Genomic DNA, 22,756 nt, shown 5'->3' on the forward strand with positions numbered 1-22,756 from the left:
GGCGGATCGGAAAACGAGAAGGTGGGATGGGTTAGTAGGTGAAGTGGGCGAAGGATAGTGAGAGGAGTGGTGTTCCGTTGGCAGCTTCAACCCGGTATTCACCGGGTGCTGAGCTTTCGTGTGAGTATCGGATCGATGTCAGTCCTCATGTGCTGTTGGTGCGTCTTATGTGTTGTTGCAGTGTTGTGAATTGCGTGCGGGTTGTTGTGCGAGAGGTGGTTGTGTGAGATTTGTGAGTGAGATAAGTCTGCAAAAATGCTGAGTTTTTTGTTAGTGGGTTGTATGAAGTTTAACATGCTAACATTCAGAACTCTGTCCGAGGGTGGCACTCGCCAATCCTCCCAATCTCATCAGGGTGGGCGAAGGGGTTATGCCTGGCGGGGTTTTAGGTTTGTGTGAGGTGCTCCCTGTGCTGTTCTAACACGCTCTGTAAATGTTCTAATTGCTACTCACCTTTCTATTCTAGTGAGCTCTGTAGGAGTTCTAATGCTGATGGATTGATTAGTGAGGGTTGGGTGTCTATTCTCCTCCTTGGGTGCTGGAGCTGGTGTTGTGGTCTCCTCTCACAAAAATTCTATCTAAATGTGTCTTCTGGGGGTTTGGATATGGTATGGCCGGGAGGCAGTGGATGAGTCGTTTAAGGGCTTTAGTCTCGGTCTGAGTATGTGATCTCTCTATGGTGACCTCCTTTTGTGGCTATTTCCCATTTGGGTTCTGTGTATGTCCATTTTGGGAGTGACCGAGGATGGTGTTTTTTCATCATTGTTTAACGGGGTGGGCATTCTAGTGCGTCGCTGTTGTAGTTACTCTGTGAAGAGTTTCCTGAATGCTAGGTGGTTTGTTGTGTTCCGCATACTCTTAGGTAGGTCATTCCAGGTTTTCGGTGCCTGGTGAGAGAAAGAGGATCCTCCGAGTTTTCTTCTGTTATAGGGTTTTGGTTCCAGGCGGATGTCGGTACTTGATCTCAGTGTTCTTGTTGGTTGATGTAAGCATAGTTTATCGATATGCAATATTATTCCAGCGCACAGGGTATTTCTGCAACTTTGACATGCCATCAGTATTTTTATGGAATGGTAAAGTAACACATATGCCAAGTTTGCTTTGTTTTTTAAAGTATTGCCTTGGTACACACCTGTCAAAATGACAGTTGTGGTGTCTGTATCCATTGTTCCCAGGCAGCAAAGTAACAGGTGGAGACATTCGCAGAAGCGCTATACTACAATTCAATTAAGAAACCTAATAGGTCCCTACCAAGGCAGTCCATTATCAAAAATGCCATGGAAATGACATCACAAACGTGATGTCATCAAAGGGCATATCATTTACCCTTTGACCCTAAAAACCTCACAGGATGTGATATCATATGGTCCTTGTGACATCACAATTGTAAAATCTAAAGCAGAAAATAGGTGATTCAATTTCTAATCATATAGTAACTATGGCCCTGCTTCAATATGACATGAATGCAGTCATGATATACCAAACCCACACCCAGTGGAGCAATCATAGGTCAGTAGAACTTCCTTCCTATGCCAATACAGCCTCAAATGACCATTGTCATTCCATGCCATTCATAGCATCATGTGTTAGGTGCAATCATAATAAGCAAAATGAATACTTGCATACCCACATGTATCAGTGCTTCGGCATGCTAAGTGCAGCATCATCTAACCTAGTAGCACCATATTAGCTAAGCCTAGTACATTATGTAAATGTATAGTCATATGCTAGGTATCTCCTCACTATCCCAAATGCTAGTTTTTATGCCACTTGCAGACTCAATCACATAAGTACTGTGTAAAGCTCACCTGATTCCCGCAGAGGCGCCGGTCTTGACTGGGTGAATGCCGTATCTTCAAAGGTGATGTGTAACACACGGTTGGCTCTTTGGGCTGGACCTCTGTGCACTGTATGTCTGACTCGAAGAGTAAGATGTCTGCAGATAGAAAATATGGGATTAATGAACTGGGGTTATTGGGTGCCTCTCTCCTCTTCCCTTTCTCTTCTCCTGTAGAACCCCAAAGGTTAACACCCTCACCTTAGGTAAGTGAACGCCGAGCTCTCCATCTGCCTCGGGGCAGGGTGCCGTAACCAGTTTCTTCACTGGATAAGGGTGCAGGCCTCTTGACCTCAGAGGACTGCTGTCCGTCGTTAACTGCACGAACGGTAAGTTCTGGGCACTTCAAATGTCTTAAAAGTCTTTTGTAATGATATCTCTTGTTTTGCAGGGTTCCGGCGATGGCGGATGGCGGGCTGATGAGAGTTTGAGGATCGAACCCGCGTGAGGAATAGAAGCGCCTGGAAGCACGTAAGTAAGCGCTTGTAGCCTGCTTCACGATGCGCACTAACTGTCCCTTTTATCTTGCAGGTACAAGTTCGGAGCTTTAGAGAAGCTGAAGGGTGCTGGAATACCCACTGGATTCGGTGTGGGAAGGAGTAATGGCACGTGAGTAATAAAGTTGCCCAATGTCTTTAAACGCACCTTCTTTTGTCTTTCAGATGCCGGAATGCAGTGCGAAGACCACCGGAGCATGCGAAGAGTAGGTAAGCCTTTGTCTTTCAGATGCCGGAATGCAGCGCGAGGCGTTGGTGACAGCCGATGGACCAGGTAAGAGATGCGCTGCCACTGAAGACCGTAGTGCTAACCTGTTCTTTCTTTGTCTTTACAGGTGCTGCTGAAGACTGGATTCCAGGATGGTAAGCCTTTGTTCCCTTAGGTCCAGGATCAGAAGCAGAAGACACGATGAGCGTTCTGCTGCAGAGAATGCAGAATAACGCAAAGCAAGATTCATCCATCGGGTGTGGTTTAAATAGCCTCCTGTAGTGCTTAGGTGTCTCCTTCCACAGCCACGCCTAGGTAAGAAAAGAGTTCCTGCTTTCCAGAAGAGTTCCAGTGTTCTGAACCTAGGGAGTGGCTCCTGCCCCACCCAACAGGAAAAGTAGTCCCAAACAGAAGAGGATCAGGGGTTCAACTGGCAGGTAAGTAAGCAGCATGGTCTGCTGCAGGTAAGTCCACCCAAGCATTATGAGCCCGGCGCTTCCAGCGCTGGGACTGGGCATCTTTATGAGCCTGGTGCCACTGGCGCCAGGATAGGGTCCAAAAGGTCCCAATTGGGACTGGCTGGCACTCGGAACTGGGGTTATGGGTCTGCTTCCAAGGGAGTCGGGCAAGTCCTGATCTTTTGGAAGCAGAGATCATGACATACTGCCAGGATGAGCCTAATATGCCAGAGATAGTCATATGTGATGCTAAGCCTCACACATGCTCAGGTGTTTCCTTCACATTGCAAGTGCAGGCTCATTTGCCCAGACGCAGACTTGGACCACAGGGCCAGCCAGGTCCCCCATCATTGCCAGATTTTAAACCAATGGTTTTGTAGAAAAGAATGTGTGAAATGGCCTAGAATTAACTAAGTGTGGAGGTGGAGCGGGTGAGGGGAAGTGGAGTTTCTGGTTATTAAGTGATGATTTTAGCTATAAATGGTTCACCTTGTTGTTTGGCAAACTGAACTGAATCCCTTATAGGTGATCTCAATTTGAGCAGTGATGGAAAACAATACCCTACAAGGACAAGTGATTGTCCCACAATAACACAATTTGGTTATGTTGAGAAGCAGGTTTTTGTATTTGGATTTGCATTTATTGATTTTTAAAGTGCTTCGTCAAATGACTTTACAGTAACAGAGTTTGTGAGGTAATGGAAATACTGACAATAATTAAATAATTGTATTTGCAGATATAAGCAGAACAGGCGAGCTTTGAGAGAAGGGGCGGAATATGGAAAGAGTAGGCAAAGATCTAATAGCCACGATGTAAACAATTGAAATTTTTAGGAAAAAATAGTGAACTAGAACGTAAATGAGATTGCACACAGGAAGGCTTAGGATCTCAATAATTCATTCATTGATTTTGTCATTTGTTATATTGCCTTTCACAATAATAATGCACTAGGGCAAAGTTTGCCCTATTTTAAAAAAAACATTTGGACATATTAGAAAACTATATCACCATGACAAGTGCAGTGAGGAATGGTATTATCACCAGGGCAAAACTTGCCATAGTGCAAAAAAGATACATTTCCGATGTGTTATTTCACCAGGGCAAACTTTGCCCTGGTGCAATAATGGAGTGAAAATGCATCTTTTGGGCCAATGGCAATTTTTGCCCATGTGCTCATACCCTGATAAAGTGCACTTTTTTCTAACATGTCCAAGTGTTTTTTTTTAAAAATAGGGCAAACTTTGCACTAGTGCTAACACCGTGCACACTTTGCACTTTCTGTAATCTGGCTCCAGGTGTCATTTTTTCATAATCTCTGACATCAGTAATCCAAACTTGAATTGCTCAAGCAGCCAAGAACATTTGAGTATCCAGGAGTGGAGTGGCACACAAAGACACAACATTCAAAGTAGGTGAAATCCTCATAAACTACAGAAAAAGCTAGCCTTCATCCCGCATAAACATGTGGTATTGTCGCTCAAGTGGCAGAGCTGTGTTTCCCTGAAACAATACTTCCTTTTGACTTCCAAATGGAGGCATGACTGTTTAAGCCTGCTGTTGTGACTTTAGAATGCCTTATTAGCCATAATTGTAAACAAGAAGCTGGTAATCAGTCACATTACGAATCACTAGATTAGGGAAAAACATCCCCCAAAGGAAATAATAAATATATGTATATATTTTCAGTGAAAAAACTTTGTTAAAGGGACGTTATGGTTACAAGTAAACTGAAAAACCCCAGAAAATTACCAGGTATGGTAAGCTTAGCAACCATAAATCATGCCACAACTGTGCACTGCTAAGACTAACACTCAACACATCAAAGATGACATCACAAATGTCATTGATGACCTCACTGATGAGATCACATGTGAAATACATTTTGATGAAAAGTCTCTACAAGGTGTTGTGTTTATATTGTTGGTAACAAGATGTCGGGGGTGATCGAGAGACCTATCATGAACTACTTAATTTATTAAAAAATGTACTCATCTAAAATCATTGTATTGTAATGTTGTTGTTAATATAGAAATATAATCAAATATAAACATAGGTAATAACTGCAGCATGCACCATAGAAGTACACTATTTATAATCTTGTAATTTTGGAAAGTACAATAATGAATGCTACCTTATCAGAGTTTTGAGTTATGTTAAAAGATGTAATAATTATCTAACAATTCAAGACTTACAACACTTGTACTGGTACAAACAATGCATATGAAGAGCCACAATGCATACAAATCAGAGGCACATCCAGGGAAACTAAAGTAAGGAAGGAAGAAACAGCATCATCAGAAAATGTTAATAACATTAAAGTTCATCTTCACGTATACAAAGGAATTGTGTGTTTGAGGCCTGCTCCTTTCCCCATGTATGTGCACTTGAGTTGAGACCTAACCCTAAGGAAAGTACTTAAATAACATATGACAGGTTAAGGTCTAGATATATAGCACCTTTTCAGTTTTTATATTCTGACTGTCATTGAACAAAACCAGCTGGCCTATATATGTCAGTGAACAAAAACAAGTGGCCCATATATGTGATTCAGTAAAACAAACTTTGTTAACGGGACGTTATGGTTAAGTTGCCTAACACCCAGGACATCAAAGATGACATCACAAATGTCATTGATGACATCACTGATGACATCACATGTCTGACTCCCCTTTTTTCCTTTCCTGACATATCTAGGCCACATGATTTTCTTCAGTAACAGTCAGGAACTAAAAATTGTACATTACTATATTCGTAGACTTATCCTTCAAGTATGTTCTTAGAATAATTCCCTTATGGTCCAGTCATATCATATGAAACATATACATAGGGGAAGACACAACCTTGAAAGACAGCAATCCTTTTTGTGCATTAAAATTATCAGTAGATTTATCAGCACTTTCTGATACTTTTGATGTTTTTTTATTACTGTACTTTCCCTGTATATGCACATATTTTTATATGTTGTACTCACACTATTTTTCTTAGGGTCCAGACACATCATGTGATATATATAGATTGGGTAATTAACAGCTTTGAAACAGAGCAATCATTTCTCTGCATAAAGGTAATCAGTTAGGTTATGAACACTTTCTGCTACTATTGCTGTTTCTTTTTCTTACTTCAATTCCCTTGTATATATTCATATTTGTATGTGGTGTTGTCTCTTTGTGATTTGTGTATAATAATGCAATTATGTAGTAAGTGTGTTTTATTACCTACTTATCACAAGTTTCACTGTATGCAAAACTCTAATATGAAAACAGTTATCATTTCACTATTCAACATGGCAAGCTTAAGAATATTGCACCTCCATCATGTATGCTGCACACAATGCCTATGTTTCTACATGAGTACCTTAGTATACTGGATTGAAGTTAATAATAGAATGCTATTTATATCAATGCATAGCTTAATGCACTGATTAGCACTTGATATTTATTCCAATAATCTTTGACACTTTTTTTAAATTAACATTACACTAAGAATCCCTTGTACAGACTTTTCATGAAAGGTAAATGCACATGTGATGTCATCAGTGATGTCATCTGCTAAGACTAACACCCAGGACATCAAAGATGACATCACAAATGTCATTGTTGACATCACTGATTACATCACATGTCTGGCTCCCTCTTTTATCCTTTACTGACATATCTAGGCCACATGGTTTTCTTCAGTAACAGTGAGGAACTAAAAATTCAAAAGGTACTATATTTGTAGACGTATCCTTCAAATATGTTCTTACAGTAATTCCCTTTGGGTCCAATCACATCATATGAAACATATACACAGGGGAAGTCACAGGCTTGAAAGACTGCAATCCTTTCTGTGCATGAAGATAATCAGTAAGGTTATCAACACTCTCTGATAGTTCTGCTGTTTTTTTATTACTGTATTTTCCCTGTATATGCTCATATTTGTAAACATTGTACTCACACTACTTTCCTTAGGGTCCAGTCACATCATGTGATACATATACATAGGGGAAGTAGCAACTTTGAAACAGAGCAATCATTTCTGTGCATGAAGATAATCAGTTAGGTTATGAACACTTTCTGGTAGTACTGCTGCATTTTGTTTGCTTCACTTTCGCTCTATATGCTCATATTTGTATGTCTTGTTGTCTCTTTGTGTTTTGGCTGTAATAATGCAATTATGTAGTAAGTGGGGTTTATTAGCTACTTCTTACATGTTTCACAGTACGCAAAACTCTAATAAGAAAGCATTTATCATTTCACTGTTCAACATGGCAAGATTATGAATATTGCACTTCCATCATGTATGTTGCACACAATGCCTATGTTTTTACATGAGTACCTTAGTATACTGGAAAGAACTTCATGATAGAATGCTATTTATATCAATGTATTGCTTAATGCACTATGTAGATCATAATATTTATTCCAATCATCCTTGACACTTTTTTGTCAACATTATAATAAGAATCCCTTGTAAAGACTTTTCATGAAAAGTAAATGCACATGTTATGTCATCAGTGATGTCATCAATGACATTTGTGATGTCATCTTTGATGCCTTGAGTGTTAGTCTTAGCAGTGCACAATGGTGGCGGCAGTTATGGTTGCTTAGCTTACTATAACTGGCGAATTTCATTTTTTTTTTGTTTTACTTGTAACCATAACATCCCTTTCACAACGTTTTTTCACTGAATTTCACAGGTTTATACTAGAGCCACTTAACCATAATGTCCGTCTAACAAAGTTTTTTTCACTGAATTTCATAGGTTTTTAGTAGCTCAATTTAACTGTAACGCCCCGTTTAACACTTTTGTTTCACTGAATATAGATGCCATGAATTTGATAGGTGTTTAGTAGAATTCCTTTAGTTCATATACACGTAACATAGAACATACTGAACCCCCCTGCCCCATGCTAGTAGTTCTGAGGTCCACGGACCGCGCGCATGTCCGCGGACGGACTCGGTCAACATCAACACTTTCCAAAAACTCAGGGGGTATCTTACATTGTTGTATCGTGCGATAAAAAACAACACTGAACATGTTCAAAGAGGAGCACATAAATAAATGACATGCAATAATAAATAAGAAGTGCAAACTGTATATGTAAGACACCAACAGTCCAATTGCATAGCATATGCAACATACTGGAACATACCAAAAGAAAATAACATGTGCCTCCAGCAGAATTACCTCACTGAAACTGCACAGCAAAAATCAACAGCACACCAACGCAGCAGTAACAGCAAAACTTACAAAGCAACTGGTAAGTACACTACATTAATTTCATATATTTATAAACTTTCTGTATTAGGGTACACAGAAATGTAGAGTACTTTGGGGAATGGCTAGAAGAAAATGTTCTTCTGGATGAAATGAGTGAAAACAATGATAGTAATGGTAGACACTACACTTCTCTAAATAAACCAATTAATAACCATTATTTTATGTGTACTTTACATTTTTATTTTTGGGCACCATACCACCTCTACTCCTTTTATTGTCAAAATTGTTAGCCACATTCCTAGATTTAGCATACGTGTTCCTAGATTTAGCGAACGTGTCTACAATATCATCATGTGACTGCTGCCATGTTCAGTGTGGGTCCTTGTTCGCTAACACAGTCGAGGCCCCCAGACATTTTTAAAGTACTTCTTTGAGCAATCCAAGGTATTTTCCTGTGAAAGTTTACTGCATTCACTCCTTCTGGAAAATTCCTGACAGCTGTCCTGATGGCATCCATGGCTGCTGCTGGTGCTACTTCTGTCTCAGCACCACCCCCTACCCCTCCATCAACACCACCTATGCAAGGGCCTGCAGAGGGAACAGGCATGAGGATGCAGAGGAGGATGATGAGGATGATGAGGATGAGGTAGTGGAAGTCCCTACTACTAGCACTCACCATTGAAACTTGGGTGTGGAGGTTGTTTGCCACTCTTGATGGAGTACCGAAAGCTTGTGCAAACAAGGTGCGCTGCACTCAGTGCCAGTTGGTCGTGGCAAACCAGGTTTGTACAGCTACGGTACTACCTCAATGAAGCGACACCTAAGGTCGCTCCACGGTGGGGCTATTCATAAGGTTGTACCTTGCGATAAACGTAGTAGTTTGAGTTCCTCTGCAACATCCTCTGTTTCTGCTCCTGCCATCACAAGAGGCACCCCTGTGGGGCAGCACATCCCTCCAGCTGCCTCGCCAGCCATACGTGATACTTACCTTTCAAAGGTCACAGTATTGTGTATGTACTGCGACGCAGTACTCTGCAGGGGGGAGACCCTTCAAAGTGCTTTCGAGGCTGCGGTCTGGAAGCATGAGAAGGACTGCCACCTACCCGATTAAGGCCCACCCTACATCTTCCTCTCTCCACCTCCCCTTTCTTATCCCTGTGGTTGGTGCCCCTTCCTTACTCTGCCTTCCCTTCCTTTCCTTATGTGTCATGTCTGAAAACCCCCCAAAAAATACAAAACAACAAAAACCAAATAAAAAGGCTCTTTTCAGAGCCGCCTTTCATAGTTAAAAATAGAAGTGCCAATGAAATGCTGCAGGGCCCTCTGCATTTTTAGAAGTCCGCGGACAGTCCGCATACATTTAAAATTTTTGGGGTGCTGCCCTATCAAAACCATTGCATTCTTCTGCAGAAGGTAGTGGTGGCTCTGAAAAGAGCCTTTTTGCGGTGTTTTGTGTGTGTTATGAAAACTTAAAGTGGTCAACACCTACTGGAAAAAGGATTGCTATAATTCCAAAAAGGGTCGCAATATATTTTGTATATTTCGCTGAAAAATCTGATTGCCAGCATAAGTAAGATGTACTCCATCTTTGCAAAAGATTTGTGTACTACGAAACATAATATTTTCATTGTGAAAAGAGGACATGCCAACATCTCTCAAAAAGGCACAAACAGCCTTGTTGACATTGCGCTTCGCTTTCTCCATTCGTGGACCAAATGAAGAAGAATGCAGCCACATTTGTCTCTGTGCAATACGAGAAAAAATTACTCGGGACTTTGGAAACATGTCCATGAGTTTCCCAAGTCCTTCTTTCATTGCAAATTGCAAAGAGATTCCAGAGACATGTCCTAAACCGTTCCCTCCACAATGATTAATAATAATGTCTGGATGACACTGTGTCACCAAAGTAGCACAAAGAGGTACCAAATCACGCCACTGCATTCCACACACTCCATGCCAGTGTACTTCCACATGAGGGAATACAAGATGTGCAGCCACTCCCCAGCGATCTGCATGCACCTCCAACCAATTTGTCTACGAGTCTCCCAAAATCCGGACAATATGCCTTCTGAAAGACACAGCCATGGCTATCTACTCTCCTCTCAGGAAAAAGACTTTCTGACAAAGTCTCTCCATACACATCACATCCAGTAAACCTTATTGATCCCTTGCCCTGCTAAATCTCATTTGCATGCCTCTCAGCCTCAAAATCCCTGTATGTAATACGCAGTGTCCGCAGACAAATCGTAAAATCTGAGAGTGGGGAATGAAAATGTAAATAGTGTGCCCCATTTACTCTTTGAGGTTGGCTCTGAAAAGAGCGTTTTTTTCTTTTTTTTTGAAGATGCTTCAGAAAAACCTTTTATTTTGTACTTTTTTGTTTTCTTTTCCTAATTTTCCTCCAAATATCTTCACATTAGCTTCTCCAAAGCAATCCTTATATTCCAAAACAGCATGGCATTTCCCATGAAAGATAAGGACATTCCATCTGCTTTAAAGTAAACAACATTACCAGATTCAATGTTGTCATTATTGCAAAAGAATATCCCAGCTCTAATCATAAAAACAAACATGCCTTGTTTAATTAAACACCTAGCAACATTTTGCTAAGGACAAAAAACAGAACTATTGTCCCATAGTGCCCTAGGTAACAAAGCAGAAAAAATAACCTTGGCATTTGGAAGGACTTTCATGACTGCCTGAACCAGGTTTTGCAGATTTTGCAACAAAGTAGGGGCACTGACATAGCCCAAATGCACAGCACCACAGTGCTGGACAACTACATCTAGACTATTGAACCTAGCCATATCCTGACGAACATCCAGCATTGCCTGCAAACTAAAACCAGGCACAGTGCACCACACCACCTCCACTCCTTTTATGTCAAAATTGTTAGCCACATTCATAGATTTAGTATACTTCTCCAAACCATTCACAAATATATCTACAACCACCAACACTCTGACTTTCTCCACCTCTGCCATCTTCACTACACAGAGCCTCTCTCAATACAAAGAAGACCCTCAACACCTGATTGGCTAATCCCCAAAATACACTCCCATTTCATGCTCAGAAACCCCGGATGTGGCACGCTCTGTCCGCGAACACCTGCAGTGTCCACGGAGCACGTACCACTGGGGCAGCCCTTCTACCCTTTCCACTTCACTCTCTGCACAATTCCCTCTTTGGCTACTGTTAAGCAGTCACACAACCATCCACCAATCACATTCAAGAACTATATATCTAACTCCATCATTACAGTTCAGCACTTTAGATGTACAGTTGATCAGTCTGAGTACAAGTGGGCTGTGATTGCAAAGCACCTACAGCAACAACTACTGTAAAGCTCTCCAAGATTTCTGCATGCAGATTCATGCACAAACACAAACTATACGTATGTATATTTTCTGCACAGTACATGTACAGCTCTTGTATAAATGCATATAAACAAGGTAATTGCCACTTACCCTGTATAACCTGTAAAAAAAGCTTACTGTCATTTCTCCCATCTGCTATGATCAAGTGTCACTTGCAAAGCTGTCTGCTCTCAAAAATGTTATTTACCCATATTACTAACTGTAATGTGCAAACTGTTATTCTCTTCATTCATTCTGTCATTTGTGTAACCACTGCCACATATGTGTCCACATTTCAACCATAATAGCATTTAATGCATTATAGTGCATAGGATGTACATACAATTTCCTTTCTATACATTCTGTATATTTTACATATAATCTATCATTTGAACTTCCTTTAGGAATGATTATGATAGTAATCAGACACAACACACACAGATGTCTAACAAAGTGTCATTTCATGTTAAACGATTGGATAAATAGCTGTATAATTGTGGGAAAAGGCTTTGTAAGGTGTTATAAAGTGACACGCAGCCAGGATCTTCATTCGTTCACACAGATAGCCAATATCATTGGAAAGGCTCCGAACCGAAACAACACCACTGCCTCTACAACCTTTCTTCCAATCGAGAAAGCTCTCCCTTTCCAGCTGGTTGTCCATTCCGTTCTAGAATTTACAACAGATTTCAACTATGCACAGGTGCAGTCATGTCTATCATATCATGTGCAACTATGTACAAACAGTGTAGTAAACCAGCACATGTAACATATCCCCCCTTCCCTTCAGTCTACAAAGCAAGCACCAGACCCTTCATTACCACCCTTACTTTATTTCAGACTTTCCAGTCACCAAGCACCAGAGGATCACCCAGTAGTTTGCTAATCACCTGCACTATGGGAAAATTGCTTTGTCCCTTTGCCACTTTTCCATGCTTTCTTATTTGAACCATCTCCCCTACAACTATTCTGCAGAGTAATAAGCTGCTGAACCCATCAAATCCTTCTGCTTTATTTCCCACACATTCACAAATGCATACATTGCATGCTTTTCCCCACAGTTCCTGCCATTTACCCTGTATAAATAGCAAGAAAAGCATATAGTTATTTCACCTATCTCCTAACATCCAATAACACCGCATTAAAAAGCCAAGTGTGCTCTGTGTGCTTACTATTGTAGTAATTTCTAAGGCAAGTTGAACTGGCAGATTCTAAGTAAAATATACAGAATGCACATATACAAAGGATGCTACATGCTATGCACAGTTATCAAAAAACACTTCTACTGCAAAAATAACCAAATTCATGTCTACATTAACAAAAGTGCTATTAACAAACATATTTACTAACTTCTTCCTTTCACAATTACAGTGAAAACCACTCTCCTGAAAACCAGCAGCGTCTAAAGTATGAACCAGAACTCAGAAGAAACCTACTCTTTCCATCCAAAAAGTAAGTACAATACTGCCATAATGTTCTGTTACTCAAACACTGTAGAATTCTAGTATTGTAGAACAAACAATTGTATTAACCCAGCAGCATTAGATTCAGTATTACTGCTTGCCCCTCAGCAGGTGCATACTTTGTATTGTCATCTGAACACCAGTATAGTAACACACAAATACGAGAATAGCCTTCCTAACCTGAAGTAACACCCATTGCACAATCACACACCTCTACATGCATGCTTACCATCATACTCAGACACTCATGCAAAAAGCACACATACACTGCACAACATCCCAACCCACACATTCTTTTTTCTCCAACAGACCCCAAAGAATGCCTACCAAAAAGAAACTATGTAGAAAGCAATGCAGAAGTAGACAAAATCAAAATAGAAGTGTCCAAAATAAGCATCCACCTCTAGCATAATTTGTACAAAAAGTTCAAACAAACAGCTAATACAGTCACTAAGCGAAACAAAACCAGCTTCCAGTAAAGAAACTTTGCCTCCTCTTTCAAAATGTAAAACGAAACAGAAAGTGATTAACAATACTGCAGCTACCACTAGTGCTAACACTGCACCTATACATCTCGATGTAGCCACAAGAAAGCACACCAAAACAAATTATTTTACAAAGAATGTTCCACCATAGAGTCCTTATTATTTATTTTCCTTTTAAACAGAATGAAACCACTAACAAAACTAATTACTAAACTACAAAAAAGACTTCTCAATAAATGAATATCAACAAAGATAGCTTCGCAAACATCTGTGGAGGTGAATGGAGTCACACCACAAGCAAGGAACCATATTTCAATGAAGAAGCATACAAACAAAAGCAAAGAAACACAATTGCCATACATAGCAGCGGATGAGGGTATGAAAAACACAACAATACCATTATGGAACAAGAAACGCTGCTCACAAAAATATCCCCAGAAAAAGACTCTCCATTCCACTGAACCAATGCGTCCAGTCAACAAATGGCCGTGCACATCAATGTGTAACATCGGCAAAACATCTTTCACATCTTTATGCCAGTTCCTCGATCAGTATGTGAAAGGCAAAGACAAACTTAAAATAAAACTATTACAAAGTATGGACTCCTGTCCAGTGCGCAAATACACAGGACTACAAGGACATTCATTAGCTTGCATTTATGGACCTATTTGCAAAAGCACCTTCCACCATATCAAAATGATATTAACACAACATTCAACTATAAGAAATCTGGTTCATAACTGTACTATGCCAAACAATACAATCTTGACGGCACGGCCTGACCAAAACTGTGCATACAACCTCAACAAAGGAACCAGTAAGTATATAATAATTAGAATCACAAACACTGCAACATAACACAGCCATGCAAATGAACACCTCACCAATAAATACAACCCAAAATGCCTACAGTCTTCAATGCCATCATTCTGAACACAATCCAACAAACAAACTAACACACATCATCTCACTATCCTATACACACTATTACACTAATGCCAATCAGTACTCACATTTTTGAAAACATATCCCCTAAGCAGCCCACATACCATAGCCAAAATATTTGGTAGCATTGGTGTGTTATGCTGCAGTGGTTGTGGCCAGGGCCTAGAGTCTTGGGTGCATGGCCGAAGTCTCTAGGCCATGGCCACAGCCACGCAGCATAACACACCCTAGAAGCAAACATCTACCGAATTACCACAACCGAAAAACATAACACATCCACCTCAAAACCTATCCACTTCAATTAACATTCTAAAATAATAATTACAACCAACGCACAAACTCTTCAATACATACCCTCTTCACCCAATGCTCTACTAAAGACTCAAAACCAACATCATAGTAATGTAAAATAGCCAGTAGTGCGCCCAGTGTTTAATATGTCTGTTGATAACCGTGGTGACCGCGGACACCGCGAACACATCACGGACTTCTCCCACCTAAACAAATACAGCATTTGACCCATCTCTTACACCCCACCCTCTCCAAGCACTCCTACACACCAACACACTCCCCAAAATTGGATTTATGCTCACTTCAATGCCAAACTGTCCGCGGATGTCTGCAGATCCAATATGGCAGGCGCATCAAAAGAATGTGACGCACCTCATGCTTTACCCCAACCAATCAGCGAACACGTCATATGTCTGCGGACACGATGCAAGCTGATTATCCAATCAGTGTCCTGTTCGCAAAGCGAACAGGGAAGTGTGTCTAGCACTAATTTTATTAGACCTACTTTTTGGGCGTTTAAAAAAAAACTACTGGACAGATTTTCACCAAATTTACAAAAGCACGCTTTCGGGACAAAACCACTGCTCCTGCCGCACATTTTGTGAAAATCCATCCAGCGATTTGGGCTGTAGGTATGAGCAAAGCATGTTCTCCATTCAGTCTATGGGAATAAAAGACAATGTGGGACCCCCGCCATAACTTTGCCCTCCTTGGCCAAACCTCACCAAACCTTGCAAAGAATTTCAAAGTGGGCCATATACTTTCTTTGCAAAGTTTGGTGAAGATTCGTCCAGGGGGAGCGAGGTTATAAACTGCCCAAAAAGTGCTCTTCCTATGGGTTTAGCAACTTAACCATAACTACATGGCCGCTACTGCAGGCCATGTAATTGGGCTCCTATTCTTCACACTTCATTCCTGAGTCTATCCTCTAAGCCCAGGGCCAGGTATCGGGTTCATGCTGCACAGTGTTGTCTTGCTTCTAAGAAAAGCACATTGCTCCTGATCTATTCCCCTGGCCCAAACCAATCACTGACAGTGATACAGAGAGAGAAGTGAAACATCATATCAGAACATAATAATTTGCCACCCCATGAAAGAGAACCCAGGACCCTGCAGAGTGGGTCATAGACCAGGCTCAGACCTAGGAGCAGAGTAAAGCAAAGAATGCCAGATCTAGGAAAAGAGCCAGATCTTGGGAGAAGCCAGAATGACAGAAGGCGAGATATGCCCCAAAGCAGGATACCATTTTTAAATTGCAAGCTATAAGCTAGGCCTAAAAAAATCACTCATCCCTCAATTCTCCACATACACACAGCACACCATGTATTCTTCACCAAGAGTCAATTATCACTACCCAGTGGGTACTGACGAGTGAATATGTTGAGGCCTGCCCCAAAGGATTCTAAGAGCTAGGTCTGAGAAACTTGCAGAGACCAGTTCCAGAAAGAGATGACCTATATCTCTGGCACTGACAAAACCCAGATTCAGAGCCAGAGAAACTACAGTGTGTGCCGAGTGCAATCTCTCAAGCAGTGGACGAGGCCTGACACAGAGGAAGGGAAAGCACTTGATGAGGGCTGTACCTCACAGACTATCGTGGAACAGACACAGAAAATGAGAGAACCCATCAGACCTGCTGAGAACGACATTTTGATCTGATCCTTCTCAAAATTGAAGAATTAGCAAGATCTTTGTCAAAAATTGATAATGAAATTGCAGAACTAAAACATCAAGTGTTTTCCTTTAAATCCAGTGAGGAACTACAAAACTGTTGGATGAAATCAATGGTACATTAGATTCTTACTGTAGCGACATTGAACAGTGAAACATTTGGAAATTTAGAAGGGACACCCTGGATAACTCACTAATCATAGACTTTACTTGATAGGAGTTCTATCAACATCATACAACTCCTTTCACAAAGAGCCCACCTACGAATATCCTAAGTAATAGTGAACAAAGCAGTGACGTGACTAGTAGTGGAGGAGAATTTTGACCTCTATAAAACACAAACAGGCCATCGTAGACTCCAGCACTACTCACTGTTGATGCACCGGCAGATCAAACCTTAACCACTACCTCTCTCTCAAACACAACTTTTTCAGATGGAAGAAGACCCGAAGAGGGTAAAAGAAATCTCAGACCCAAAAACAAAAACCCAACCAGTTAGTATTCAATATTTTAAGTACACAATTCAGTGATACGCAATATGATCTTTTGAATTTGGGACTTTCGTTCACTCCTACCCAGAATGCCACTCTTTTTGACAAACGCATAAACCTCTCAAGATTCATACAAAAGATGAAAAGTCTTTTTTGACTTAAAACCATTAGAACATGAAAGGTTGGTTACGTTTGATTACCTAGAGATGAGACCTAAAAGTACTTTATCCCTATGTTTCAAAACCCAGCTATTAACATGTTTCAAACAAATATGACAAATGAGTTGTGACCCATTATTTATCAATGTCATAGACAGTCTAATATCAGAACACATCAAAAAGAGTGGCGCTATAGTTGTCAGAGACACAGATTTTATACTAACAGCTGTTTAAAACTTCTGAAAGATACTACTACCTACATCGAATTGGACCATGATCCTAAGAGTTCTATATAATATCTCATTAAAAAAAAGTGTTAGACAAAGCCATTGAACAAGAATGGGTGACATCAAAGACAGAGGAATATTTTGCTCAGAAATTCCCTATTGCACCTGTCTTCTGTGCATTGCCAAAAATACACAAGAAGCCCACAAAACCACCTTCTTTGGGTGCTGGCTTAATACGTGGATCTTTCTTGTCTAAAAAACATCAACCTATTTGAGAGACAGAGAGTGATGTGGCAAGTCGTGGTATTCTGTCACTTCTCCACTTGGGGGAGACTTTCCCTGTGAGGCTAGGGAGGTGAGTCCGTTATACAATACCCTCCCTCGGGGTAGAGGCAAGTGGGACCTCACTGGGAGAGACTCCCCCTCTGCAGACAAGGCCTCCCATTCTGGGAAGGAGCTCCCTAATCCCTATGGTTGTAATGACCTGTCAGTGAACAATTTTAAAGAAAAGGATGAAGAATCAATCAAACTCTGATGTTGTCAATCATATGCATTGATAACACCTACAATAACAAACCCATGTGATACTTGGTCAAAGAAACACAATAGAGAAATACAGAATAGGAGCTTGACCGAGAGAAAAGACTTTGACTGTCCGCCAGTTTTCCATGACAATGTCATAAAAATAGAAGTTGGAAACACCACATTGAGAAGCCGGCAAGTTTGAATCAGCTGTTTGAGCTACTCAGAGGAGAAACAGGACGCACAGCCTTGAGAGGCATGTAGCTGTTGGGCCTAATGCCTACCATGACGCGGGAAACGGAAGAGCACTCAAGGCATCCAGTGACTGAACCGGATGGTGGCTGATGACAAACAGAGGCGGTGGACCAGGAGGCCCGGTCATAATGCTGATAGCCCCTTCAGTGAAACCACAAAGAAGAATGCCACAGCAGAACGAATGGAGGAATCATTCATGGAAGGATGTGAGGCGAGAAAAGTCAACCTGACAAGAGAAGGTGTCCAACGCTTGCAAGCCCCGGTGACGTTATCCCTGCAAGCTCCAGGTAACAGAGGAAATCGGAAATCCGGGAGGGAGACCTGTAATAATTATTGGAATACTCATACTCGTCCCAGTGAAGAGAACATATTGAAAGTATCTGAAGAAATTATGTATTTTTCTTAGAACATTCATACTTGTCCCAGTGGAACTGGAATAGGACGAATAACAAAAGAGACTTAGAATCAATACTCAAGATCCCAAGTTATCTCTCATCAAGATATAAATTGGACAATCAGTAAAGTGAACATTAAAATCATGTTAGGATGAATTAGGAAGGACGGAGGGCGAAGGACCAATCAAATAAAAGAGAAGGTTGAGACCTTGCTGAACCCCATAAGAGAACTATACGATTTGATGAAAAGAATCACCAAAGACTGTTTTTGAAAAAAAACATGTTTGAACTAGAAATTGGTGGAAGAACAACGTAATAGGAGAATGGAATTATTCTGCTAAGTTTTATTCATTCTTAATAGTGCTAGGGCTAGAGTAGGTAAGATTTGGGACAGTGGACTGCACTTTGGTTTTGGGCTCTCACGGATAACTGAAGAGCACCCTAGTTAGTTGTGTTAGGTACGGCATGCCTTATAGCTTAGGGAAAGTCCGGAGTTTTCAGTATATAATTTTATAAAACACCAGTGAGATGAAAAACCAGAGTTTGTGACCTTCTTCTTACCCACCATAGTGCCCTTACCGAACTTCATGGACTCCCTGCGAACTACATTATTTTCTCACTAGACGTACAAAATGTGTACAATCTAATTCCACATGAGGAGGGAATAGATAATAGAAGCACTGAATGGATGCTCCTTCTACGAGATGCTTACCATGCTAATAAGATATTTGCCTTGGAATTAATGAAGATGATCATCAACAAAACCTACTATCTTCTGTAGTCTGGAACATCAATGGGTTCTGTTTATGTACCACCTAGAAGCAAACATCATACTGAGTCATGAAATGTGGTCCACAAAATTGGTATACTGGAAAAGATATATTGATGATATATTTGCCATTTGGAGTGGAACCTATTCAGAACATCTACCTTTTGTAGAATATCTCAAAACATCTCACTCTCATATTAAATGTACTCTTGAGATTGTCCAACCCAAGTACATTTCTTAGATGTAGAGATTGCACTAATACATCATGATTTAACTTCTACAATCTACAGAAAGCCCACTGATGTGAACAACATACTCCATTGCCTAAATTTCCATCTTCAACATTTAACAAGAACAGCTTACCTTATAGTCAGTTTCTGAGACTGAAGAAAATAATTCCAGACAGTGAAACCTTAGAGAATGAAAGCATTACCAAAACAGAACGCTTTTCCTCTAGAGGTTACCCAGACAGTGTGCTAAATGGAGCTATTGACACAACAAAAAATCGATCGAGCGGAACGTCTGGTGCCTAAGACTGATGAATTTCCATTCATACATACCATGAAGTATTCGGTTCAGAGTCACCATATAGCATAACTATCAACAAGAATTGGAGACTAATTCAATTGGGCCTACAACTAGTAAGCCATTTCATAAACCCCCCCATGATAGCCTATAAACATGGGCGACATTTTAAAGACCAACTATTTAAGGCAGAGAGGAACTTACATGACACGCAGAGGTTACTTCAAAAACTGAAACTTAGCACAGGCCCATGGTTAAATTGACAAAATTCTAACACCATCATGAGGGGTGACTCTTTAATCCACAAACAGTAATCAAGATTAAATGCCAGCATTTCGCAAACGGTGACATATGTAATGTGATTTACAGTCTCTGATGCCCTTGCGGCAAATACTATGCTGGCCAGACATCAAGAAAGGCCAATCAACACTGACAGAACACAAGTCCAACATACCCACAGGCAATGGGAACTCCCCCATTTACAGCCACTTTCATGAACATAAACACAAAATAGCACAGATGTCTTATCTTGGAAGTTGTACATTCACCACCAAGTGGAAGAAATATGAACACAAAATTGTCCCAGGGGGAAATGTACTGGATTGACAAACTAAACTCTCTCTACCCACTTGGTACGAATGAAGAATTTCATTTTGGTTCTTTTCTATAATATATGTTCACCAATTTATCTTGATATGTGTAACATTCAACAAACTGCGAAAAGAACACGCCATTTAGATTGAATTGCAAACAATTGCCTCTTGTGCAGCCTAATTTACACTCATTGTCTCGAGGGGTCCTTATCGCATATTGTATTCATTAATTCCATACTCAAACTGATCCTTGCTTTTTGTACCATTTTGTGACACTACATAATATCTTTTCATTATGTTTGTAGTTATGCTGCAACAATATATCTACCATTAGATTTTAAGTATGCTATCATTAAATCAATGTACCAATTTGTTGCCTAAAATCGACACATTTAATATCGGTTGCCACTTCTTTTACTTACTGAGTCTTTTCTTTATATCTAGAATACTGGCCCAAATGCCACTATAAATATATTGTATGTGCCTATACATTTGTTTCTTTTCTATTCTCACCTACATTCACACAGTTCAATTTTGGTTCTTTTCTTTCTTTTCTTTCTTCCTCCTAATTCCTACTATTTTCTCCATGAGGCCTCTTATGGCACAAATGATTTGTCACACGTAATGATGACGCTCTTATCAAGGAAGTACCAGGCTACAATTAGGTTGTGAGATACCTTATAGTCCAACATTTGAAGATTTTGCAAATCTTCTTTTTATTTATTTTTATTTTATTCAAATTTGTAGAGCGCACGTCAGCCCGGGGGCATCGTGGCGCTTGTTACAGGCATATCTTAGTTGCAATAATACAATAATAACAAGGAATACATTATTTACAAAGGCAATATGATATTTGTACAAATCGCAATGCAGAATATTTATATGGCATGGTGGGGGTCACAGATTATTGAGCAAGGGAGGAGGTCTTCAGTTTCCTACGAAAAATCGGGAGCGAGGGTTCCGCTCTAATGTCTGCAGGAAGAGCGTTCCAGGTCTTGGCTGCAATGTAGGGGAAGCTTAGGCCACCGGCTTTGGCTTTTTTGATGCGTGGGATGCAGAGTAAATTGGTGTATTGCGTCCTGGGGTCGGGCGGAGGAGGGTTTGGAGATGGTCTCTGATAGATAGGACGGGGTGGAGAAGGAGAGGCATTTGTGCGCGAGGGTGAGGATTTTGAGTGTAATCCGTTCTTTGACCGGGAGCCATTGGGCTGAGAGTCTGGCATGAGAGATATGCTCTCTTCTTGGGATACTAAGGGCGGCCCGTAGAGCATTATTCTGTGTGACTTGGAGTCTGTTAAGGTTTTTTGCTGAAGTGCCCGCTAGGAGGGCATTGCAATAGTCCAGTTTGGCTCCAATGGTTGCTCTGGCTATGGAGAGGCAGTTGGGTTTGGAGAGGTATGGCTTGATGGCGTTTATGAGTTTAGTGGTATGCGCAGAAGAGGAGGTGATTGCGCTGACTTGTCTGTTCATGGATAGAGAGGAGTCTATGTATACTCCCAGTGTCTTTACCGCTGTGGAGACGGGGATGATAGAGTTGTCAATGGAGAAGTTAGCGTACAGTATGTCCAGTTTGTCTAGGGTGCTCTGTTGACCTAATATCATGATTTCAGTATTGTCTCCGTTAAGGCAGAGGCCATTTGTAGCCATCCAGGCCTGGATGATGGCATAGATCGAGTGGAGTGCCTTTGCGTCGTCGTGGTATGAGCCTGAGAGGGGTAGAAGTACTTGTGTGTCGTCCGCGTAGTTAATGTATGTAATGCCGTATGAGTCAAGTTTGTCAAAAAGGGGTTTAGTGAACAGGTTGTAGCGTGTGGGTGCAGTGCAGGATCCTTGAGGGACCCTGCAGTGGATTGTTGTGGGAGTGGCATTGGCTATGTCCGAGAAGACTTTCATGGCTCTACCTTCTAGGAAGGAGGCGACCTATCGCGCTGATTCTTTGGAAAAGTTAGCAGAGAGTGAGGTGTGAGGTGAGGGTCTTATGGTCAACTAGATCAAACGTGGCTGAGAGATCTAGGAGGAGTAGGCGGGCTGGCTTGCCCTTGTCCATGATTTGGTGATCTGATTCTTCAGATCCACCAAAGCTGTTTCTGTGCTGTGTCCTTTCTGGAAGCCTGATTGCCTCGACCCAAGGATGGAGTGGGTTTCCAGAAAGTGCTGTATTTGGCAATGTGCGGCTTTGTCCAGTAGTTTCAGGAGGAATGGCACTGTGGTTATTGGTCTGTAGTTGTTAGGTTGTAGGGGGTCGAGGGTGTTTTTTTTTAGGAGGGGCCGGACTCAGGCCTCTTTAAGGCTAGCAGGGATAATGCCTGTTTTAAAAGACGCGTTAATGAAAGCCGTAAAGAGCGGCGCAAAGCAGTCTGCGCAGTCCTTGATGAGTATTGGTGGGCAAATATCGCCTTTACAAGGGGA

This window comes from Ambystoma mexicanum, chromosome 1p, assembly GCF_040938575.1.
Source record: "Ambystoma mexicanum isolate Mex_15411 chromosome 1p, UKY_AmexF1_1, whole genome shotgun sequence".
Taxonomy (NCBI): Eukaryota; Metazoa; Chordata; class Amphibia; order Caudata; family Ambystomatidae; genus Ambystoma; species Ambystoma mexicanum.